This window comes from Hipposideros armiger, unplaced genomic scaffold (genome assembly GCF_001890085.2).
Source record: "Hipposideros armiger isolate ML-2016 unplaced genomic scaffold, ASM189008v1 scaffold_248, whole genome shotgun sequence".
Taxonomy (NCBI): domain Eukaryota; kingdom Metazoa; phylum Chordata; class Mammalia; order Chiroptera; family Hipposideridae; genus Hipposideros; species Hipposideros armiger.
The window spans coordinates 2,324,971-2,334,799 of NW_017731598.1; the positions used below are offsets into that span (position 1 = coordinate 2,324,971).

Here is a 9,829-nt window from a genome sequence, read left to right on the forward strand (position 1 = left end):
AGGGAAGAGCGCAATGATGGTGCCAACTTGGGCCAGTGAAGCAGCGTCCTCCACAACTAGATTGAAGAACAAAACGACAGCAACTTGTCTTTTCTCCTTCCCCCAATTCCCCATCACTGTTCCCATCCCCCCAATTATCCAATAAAAATCTTTAAAAAAAAAAAAATAGACGACTGAATAAAGAAGATGTGGTAATATATACAATGGAATATTACTTGACCATAAAAAAGAATGAAATCTTACCATTTGTGACTACATGGATGGACCTGGAGGACATTATGCTAAGTGAAGTAAGTCAGACAAAGAAAGACAAATACCATATGATCTCACTTATATACAGAATCTAAAGAACAAAATAAACGAACAAACAAAACAGAAACAGACTCATAGATATAGAGAACAAACTGATGGTTGCCAGATGGGAGGGGGTTGGAGGGCTGGGTGCAAAAGGTGACGGAATTAAGAAGTACAAATTTGTAGTTCCAAAATAGTCACGGGGATGTAAAGTATAGCATAGAAAATACAGTCAATAATATTATAATAATTATATATAGTGCCAGGTGGGTACTAGACTTATCAGGGTGATCACGTTATAAATTACATAAATGTCTAACCACTATACTGTACACCTGAAACTAATACAATATTGAATGTCAACTGTAATTGAATAAATAAATAAATTAATTAATTAAATAAATAAAATATGAATTCTCACTGAAGGAAGACAACTTCAGTCTTGGCCTCAAAGAATACCCACAAGTAATTTTAAGGATAATAAGCACAGTCAAATATAGGCACACAGAAGACATCATGAGTGAAAACAAGCATCCACAGGAAATAGGAAGTATCAGTAGTGAAATTTTTTCCAACAAGAAAATCCTAGGCCTAGATGACTTCATTGGTGAATTCTATTATTATTTAAGGAAAATAAAAATTTGAATCTTATACAGATTCTTTCAGAGATCAGAAGAGAGAAACTCCTCAACTTATTTTATCAGGCTAATATAATCTGATACCAAAACTTAACAAGGATTCTGTGAGAGGAAAGTCAGAAGTACAGATATAAGTTTTTTAAACAAAATATTAGCAAGCTGACTCTAACAGCATATAAAAATGATCAAGTTAGATATAGTCTAGGAATACAAGGTTGTATAAACATTAGAAAATCAATTAGTGTAATTGATCATACTAATAGTTAAAGAACAAAAAATATGATAATCTCATTAGATGTAGAAAAGCATCTCATGAAATTCAACATATACTTGTGATGAAAATTCTTAGCAAACTAAGACTGAAAAATAAACCTAACCTAACTTAATAAAGAGCATTTCTAAAAAATGACAGCTAAACTTATCCTTGATGAAATGCTGAGGTTGGAATAAGAGAAGAATACTTATTATCATCACTTCTATTTTATTGTACATTGTGATAGAAGTGCTACTGAGTAGATTAAGGCAAATTAAGGAGTAAAAGGCATTCCAGCCCAGCTCAGCCATGGTCAAGGTGATTTTATCTTCAACAAGCTGCCGCTCTCCCAAGTTCTACCAGCCTTACAGTGAAGATACACAACAGCAAGTCATCAGGGAGACATTCCATTTGGTATCTATGAAAGATGAAAATGTTTGTAACTTCCTAGGAGGAGGACTATTAATTGGAGAATCTGACAACAAAACTGATTTATAGACATTATGCAATGTTATATTTTGTCTTCTGTGGATTCTTCAGAAAGTGAATTTGGCATTTTAGATCTAAGTCAAGTATTTGGAAACATTAGACAAGTGTTTTGAAAATGTCTGTGAACTGCATTTAATTTTCCATGTAGACAAGATTCACAATATTTTTGCAGAAATGGTGATGGGGGGAATGGTATTGGTGACCAACGTGAATGAGAACTGTTACACCAATCGATACATAAACTAACTGGAGAAACCTGAGGCTGGCTTAGTGGAAGCTCCAGCCCATGCTAATCAGTTGTAAAGAATACGAATCTTCCTGAGAACTCATGAAATATCAGCATTGGTGAAATTAGTATAAAAGTGCCAAACCTGCCCTCTTTTAAATAAAAAATTTAAAAGGCCACTCCCAGGTAAAATCCAGAGGGGAAGTCATCTAAGTTTACCATGCAGTTGTTTACTAAAATAGAGGAGGAGTGTCTTAACTCTTGCTCTTGGATTTAAGTAAAGGTATTGTACAAAAAATGTGTAATATCAGTATGGTAGTTCAATGTTGCCTTTCTTGCTCTATTATGAAGAAACTGAGTAGTTGCACTGATTTTTTTTCCCTTTCTTTTCTAAACTGCATTCCTATACCCACCTAAGCCATGTCTACAAGTATTAGTTACGAGAGTATTTCGAAAAGTGTTTGAGACATTTCTTTATATTATAATCAACCCACAATATTGGTGTTTTATATGGGTCACAAGTGCAGCATTCCATTCCTTAATTCTTTCTGTTACTTTTCACAATTGTTAAAGAACCAAGTATGTATTGCATGAAAACATTATGACCTTTTCCTCTTAGTTTAAATAAACTCCAAGGTAACTAGACTTCTAAAGAAAAAAATGAGAGAGAAAAGGCATTGATTAACTTCATCTCTACAGATTTGAAAGGAACAAACAAATAATATTCCTGGATGAAATAACTGTGTATTTCAAAAATCCAAAATGATCTACAAAAAAATAAAAAGGAAAAGAAAGAAAATAAAACAAACAAACAAAAAGACAAAATGATCTACAAAAAAATGATTAGAATTAATATGAATTTGGAAAGGTTGGTAGATACAAATCAGTATAAAAATATCTATTGTGGTCCTATATGTGAGCAACAATCAGAAAATGAAATGTAAAAAATATATACCATTTGCAATAATAGCATCAATGCTATTAAGTACCTAGGACAAATCTAAGAAAAGATCTGCAAATCTCTATAGGAATTTTTTTAAAAAGCATGATCTGTAAGGGAAAAGAATGATAAATTATATTACATTAAAATTAGGAACTACTCTATTGATAAAAAACACAGGGTAGGAAACAAAATTCTCAACACATAAAATTAAGAGACTAAAAGAAAATATAAAGAACTCCTAAAAATCAGTAATAAAGACCAGATAACCAAGTAGAAAAATGGATAAAGACTTTAATAGGCCCTTCACAAGAATAAATCCAAATATGAAAAGGGGCTCATATCCTCCTTAATAAAACCATTAGACACCATTCTCCTGTCCAAAATATTTAAATTTGTCAATACTTAAGTGATGGTGAGAATGTGAAATAAGAATGCTCACATCCTGTTGAGTGAGTATAAATTGGTATAGCCACTTTAGAAAACAATTTGGTATTAACCAGTGAATTGGAAGGTAAGAATTTCCTATGATCCAGCAATTCCACTTCTAAGTATAAACCCTGAGATACTGGTGCCCACGCATACCAAGAAAAATATACAAGAATGGTCACAGATGAGTTTTTCAATATTACAAAACAGAGCAGAATACACATGGCATATTCATATGGTAGAATAGTATGTGTACGATGGATTAGAGAAATGAAAATGTTATCCACACACCACAGATGAATAGCACAAAAATAAGTCAGAAACAAAAGACTACATATTGACATATATACATATTTCTGTATATATGTGTACATTATTTATGGACGCACACATAAGCGGTAAACTTTGGAGAGAAGGAAAAAGGATTATCACCAAAGTAAGAATATGGTTACTTTTGGGTAATGGATAGGGTAGAGACAGATAGGGTTTGACTGGGAAGAGGCACATAGCACGCTTCTTTGTGGTATATTGACAGTGTTCTATTTCCTAATCTGGGTAGTGAATAGGACTTATAATTATCCATTAAACTGTACCTTTACATTTTATTCACTGTTCTATACATGTTAGATTTCATCACAAAAAGAGGAAATGAAGAGTAAAAAAGAAGTGCACAGAGAGAGAGAAAAAAAGCAGAAAGCAGGATTTGTTGTAGGTACTAGCAAAGTGCTACTTAACTACCACCTTACCTGTACTTCTATGTATTCAGTGAAACCCAAATAATTGTCCATCTCTATACCAGCCTGTTATTTCTCCAATTATATTACCTTTATCATTACTGTAATACATTATATCTGAAGATAATCTCTAATCTAATTATAAGACAAACACTCCTTTGCCAAGTTTTTTTCTTCTACTTGACTCCATATGGTTGCTATATACACAAAGAGCCATTCTGAGAGAAAAAGTTATAAACATTTGGCACAGCAGATACAACTAAATGTTCCACGAAAAGAAAACATGAAATATTCAATTACATAGTGGTAGATTTACATCAAATGTTTTAAAATTAAACTACATGTTAAATAGTTATTGAATTCAGTAACTTAATTTACAATATTTAAGAACGTAATCCTCCTTGATGGGACATTATTCTGCCACAATATCTATTCATTCTAAGATGTTGTTCTTTATGAAAAATAGAAATTCTTGTCCCTGTTCTGCATCTTACTAGCCATGTAAGGCAATTTGGATTCTACTTTCTTATTTAGTAGTATGGGAGAAGAACTTCAGTTTCCTGAATGTAATTTATGAATTTTATCTATTTAACCTAGTCCCTTCAGTTGAAATGAAGCTAATGGGGAAAAAACTTATTTGATTTTAAGAGTTTTTACATGTATATAGAGGCGATGAGAACATATGTTCTTGCCTTTACAGTTATAATCAGTATTTTCTGGATGTGTACCGGAAGCACACTTCTAGTTCACACATCCCACCCACTGTTCAGTCCACTAATAGCCTAAAAAGTCTGTCTCAATTTGGCTATTCCTCATCGTACCTCAAATTCACTGTATCTAAAATTAACTTAAGATTTCTCTCCAAATTAGGTTATCAGTACATTTCTATGCAATACCTTAGAAAAATTTTATTTTACTTTTCTTCCACTTAACACCATTGTATTTAATGTTAACTAGTTCAACAGTTTCTTTTCCCAGAATGGCTCTCAAATTTACCTTTTCTCTGCACTTATGCTGTCGGTAAGCTTGTCCAGAGTTCTAATGCCACATTCCTAGATTTCTACAACACCTTAGTCTCTCCTCTCTTCCTAGACTCATAACACCGCCAGACTTATAACCTTACAGGAACATTCAACAGTCATACACAGCATCTTGTGCCTGAGTTGCACTCACTACCATCCATAATTAGGCCCCATTTTATCCAAACTTAATTCTCCTTACTCTGAAATACCTCCAGTACTCTGTCTTTCACCATTCAATTCTATTTTTAATGTCTACATCAAGTTCTAATTTCTCTAAAAGGATTGACTACTAACACCACAATTTGTTCTTTTTGTCTCAGATAGTTTCAGGCATGTCAATTTTATCTCTACAACACGAAGGGGAAGGACGGAAATTTACATCCAAATTTTTTAGGAAAAGACAAAAGGTGCCAGAGCCAAGGTGCTCTCTTCTATTCTGGTGCTTGGGTCTTGGCTCAAGTAACTAAGTCAATCAACAGCTGGTCTGTGAGTTGGCTAATGAAGTATGACTCACCATTCTGCCAACCGGACTAAACGATTAGCTGCAACAGGAAAGTATTTATGAGAGTCTGTTTAAACTACTGAGCATGTATTCCACTTAAATAATTATTTGAAAGCTTGATCACAGAATTTTAGTAAAAGAATTTGATTGCTAATTTGGACTATGTACCCAGTGAGATAGAGGCCAAAATCCAAGAATTTTCTAGGCATCAGTCGTGTTATTGGCAATCAAACATTCAATAATAATTATTGTCACTAAACGAACATCCATCTGATAACAAAGGAAGTCAGGTGATAGGAATGGAGCTCATTTTCCTTACTCCACCAATTCTTAACCCTCTTCTCTTCAATGCTAGAATATATGGTGATGGAAGGAGAACTGACTCCAGGTGGTGAGCACACAATGTGATATACAGATGATGTATTATAGAACTGTACACTTGAAACCTATGTAATTTACTAACCATTGTCACCCCAATAAATTTAATTTTAAAAAACGCTTGAGAAATTTCATAAAAACCACCAAGCTACAGCTATAATTTCTTTCTCATTGTCCATTCATGGTGTATTTTCATATTTCAAAAAGATAGGGATTCACAGATTACTCTCCTGTGTTATCACCACATAATCAAGAGATTCTTCATTAAAACAAAATCTAATCTTTTCCTGTTAAAAGCCACTATATTTTTTTCTAATTCTACTCTTGTACCTATTTTCCAGATTTACACCAAGATAATGTTTTTCATAACTTAATTTTATTTTTTTAATTTATATTTCAGAAACTATGATTGGGAGAAGGGGGTGTTTTACTTCCTATAAAAATAAGTTCCTAATGTAGATGATTGTTTTTATTTTCTTTGCACTTAAGTTTTCTTATAAAATGGTATGTAATTATATGGCTTCTGTTTGAGGTTATCGGTGGTGAGATTACTATAGAGTAAGACACTGTATTGAAAATACTTGAAGAAAACAACCAAAAAAAATCTTGCAAAAAACTGTAAAAGCATTTATTGACAGATGAAAGATAAATAACATGTGGTCATACACACACACACACACACACACATGAATATATTCAGCCTTAAAAGGAAAAAAAATTCTGACACATTCTAAGTGAAATAAACCAGTCACAAAAGAACAAATATTATCTGATTCCTCTTATATTAGGTTCCTAGAGTAGTCAAATTCAGAGACAGAAAGTAAAATGATGGTTATCAGGAGCTGGGGGGGAAGAGGGATTAGAGAGAGAGTGGTTTAATGAGTACAGAGTTTCAGTTGGGGGAGAGAAAAAAGTTCTGGTGATGGATGGTGGTAATGGTTGCACAACAATGTGAATGCATTTAATGCCACAGAAAGGTGTACTCAAAAATGGTTAAAACGGTAACCTTTATGTATATTTTACTAAAATAAAAAAAAAAACCAGTACAACACAGAGAATATACCTACAACCTTTCAAATAATTTTGTGTCCTATCTGTGTGGTCAATTTTGAGGCATTATTGAAAAGGAGATGCTATGCCCTCTATTATTGGCAGTGTCCACTTCTCTCTACATAATAGAGAAAACAGGGGAAACAAATTAGGTCTAAGAAATCAATGTCTACATAAGCAATTACCCTTGGGACATGGGTATTTAAATATCATGACCTTCTTATGTCTCTGATAATTTTGCTGTAATCTTCCTGAATGTCTTTATCCTTTCATTCAACACTTTATGAGCACAGACTATGTGCTAAATTTTATGTAAGGCGCTAAAGATTAAAACATGAAAAACATTCAGTCTCTGAGAAGCCCACAATTTGGTGGAAAAGGAAAGTAAATTACATTACAACCTAAATGCTAACTAATTAGAGTGCTATCAGGAATACAAAGCAACTACCTCTACCTGGGGAAGTGTGGCACAATGCTAGTTGCACCCCCTACCTGTTCTTCCTTTCTTCCATAATAATATAATTAGCTGGCACAGAGCCACCAAGAATAAAGACATATTTCTCAGCCTTCCTTCAGGCCAGTGAGGTGCAAGCAGAAATGTAGTGTGGGAGCTTCAGGGAAACTTTAAAAGACAGCTTGCATGTGCCCTTAGTCCTTCTCTTCATATTCATCCTGTTTAAAGCAAAGATACTTCAATTTTGGACGATGAGAACAAAGGTCTGAGAGATCTGAGAGATTCTGAAAACAAGAGCTGAAAATTACTTCCCTAGTAACTGCATGGAACAGAGCTGTCACTTTAGCCCTAACACTGCAAATTCCAAAATTTTATAGGAGAGAAATAAATCTCTTGTTTTTAGGCCACTGTTACTTTGGTGGTTCTGTTACTTGTCTCTGTACATAATCTTAATGAATGCAGGGGTCAGAGAAGGCTTCACAGAAAAGGTGACAGAGCTAGGTTTTGAAGAATAGTTACCTGCCAAATGGAGAAACATATTTCAGGCAGAGAAAATGTCAAGGCACAGACTCAAGAAAAGGTCTGGATTTCCAAAAGATGAGGAGTGGTTCGGATAACTGAAGTACAGGGCAGGTGGAGTGAAGTAAAAGAAAAAGCAACCGAAAGCTGGGAAAAATAGACTCTAAAGGGTCTTCCATGCCATGCTAAAAAGATGATTTTACTCTTCCTGTACTTGTTCATATTAAATGACTAAGAATTCACAGCTGATTCTCTGCATATTTTAGAAGAGCGAAATGGCTCCATCAGAAAACAATCAAAGCAGTATGGATTAAGGTATCATAAGAGGTAAGGAGGAAAAAGAAAATCTTATTTCTACAAGAGAAAGGCACAGTAGTATTTCTGTAAATGTGGAGGACTAGAAGAAATAATATCTGGCACAAAGAAAAGATTAGGACTCCGGACAACAAAGAAAAGGAGGGTATACACAACTTGGCAACGTTTGGATGAGGTAAAGATTAGAATACTTGCCTTTAAAAGTGAACTGAGGTCAATGAATCACAGTATAACTATGACCAAGTGATTGTAATTCATTTTATTTTTATTATTTACCTATACCCATGGTTTCCTTTTACAAGTGGCTGTCATAGTAAGTAATAGCTGAACATCTAGTCTAGAGTAGGAACCTTTTTCCTATCAAAGAAGTTATAAACATGAGGGGGAAAAAATTCAGTGCTCCTTAAGGTTATTAGAGTTTTAATTTTTACTCAATCAAGTAGTATTGTTTTACTTTTCTGAAATAATCATGTATTGTTTGTACATTTATGAAGTGTGATCAAACAATATGGTGAATGTTTAAATTTAAAAAATTATTACAATAAAAGATACATTGCCATTAATCCCCCTCAAAATATTTCCACTTACTTCAAACACTCTTATCCCATCATTCTTGTCACTTTCTGAAACAGTTCTAGAAGTCCTCTTTCGTGAATGTCTTTAGTTGCTCTGTTGTGACTGCCTGGATGTCCTGAATCATTTTGACTTTGAGGAAAAGCCAGAAGTCGCACAGTGCCAGATCTAGTGAATAAGGTGGATGAGGACACACCGTAATGTTTTCATTTGACAGAAATTGCTGTATACCAGAAGCGATGTGCGACACAGACCGTTGTCATGATGGAGGATGATTTATGGCACACTTTAAAACACACCTTCTCTCAACCATAGCTCACACCCGACTGACAGTACCGAACAAGTTGAAACTTGTCACACACTGTTATTAAGGTTCAATGTGCCGCTTCCTGTATTGAAGATCCCTGCCTCTCGGTTGGATGGCACTCAGCAGCAACATTCACCGTATTTCTTGATCACAACGGAAAGATTCATGTCACACATAGCTTCTGGTATGGCAATTTCTGTCAATTAACAACATTATGGTGTGTCCTCAGGCACCTTATTCACTGGATCTGGAACGGTGCAACTTCTGGCTCTTCCCCAAAGTCAAAATGACCATGAAAGGTAAACATTTTGAACTTATTCAGGACATCGAGGCAGCCACGATGTGCAACTAAAAATGCTCACAAAAGAAGACTTCCAGAACTGCTTCAGAAAGTGGCAAGAACAATGGGATAAGTGTGTTCGAAGCAAGGGGGAGTATTTTGAGCAGGATTAATGGCAATGTGTCTTTTACTGTAAATTTTTTTAATTTAAACATTCACTGTATTTTTTTATCACACCTCATAGTTTTTTAATTTAAAAACAACCACCCATGCCCTATCAAAAAGAAAAGGCAGCAACTGTTACCTCATAAAAATATCAGAGGCATAATGTTTTCTAGTTCCATCCATATTGTTGCAAAAGGTACTACTTCCTTCTTCTTTATAGCTGAATAATACTCCATTGTGTAAATGTACCAAAGTTTCTTA

The 9,829-nt window shown here is 34.2% G+C and overlaps 1 protein-coding gene and 1 pseudogene across 5 annotated transcripts in view; one reads left to right on the top strand and one right to left on the bottom strand.

The window, feature by feature from the left end:
• Positions 1–9,829, bottom strand: part of SOCS5 (suppressor of cytokine signaling 5) — a 75,956-nt gene that overhangs the window by 33,279 nt on the left and 32,848 nt on the right. The window lies entirely within an intron of this gene.
• On the top strand, positions 1,495–2,063 carry LOC109389897 (AP-3 complex subunit sigma-1 pseudogene; annotated as a pseudogene).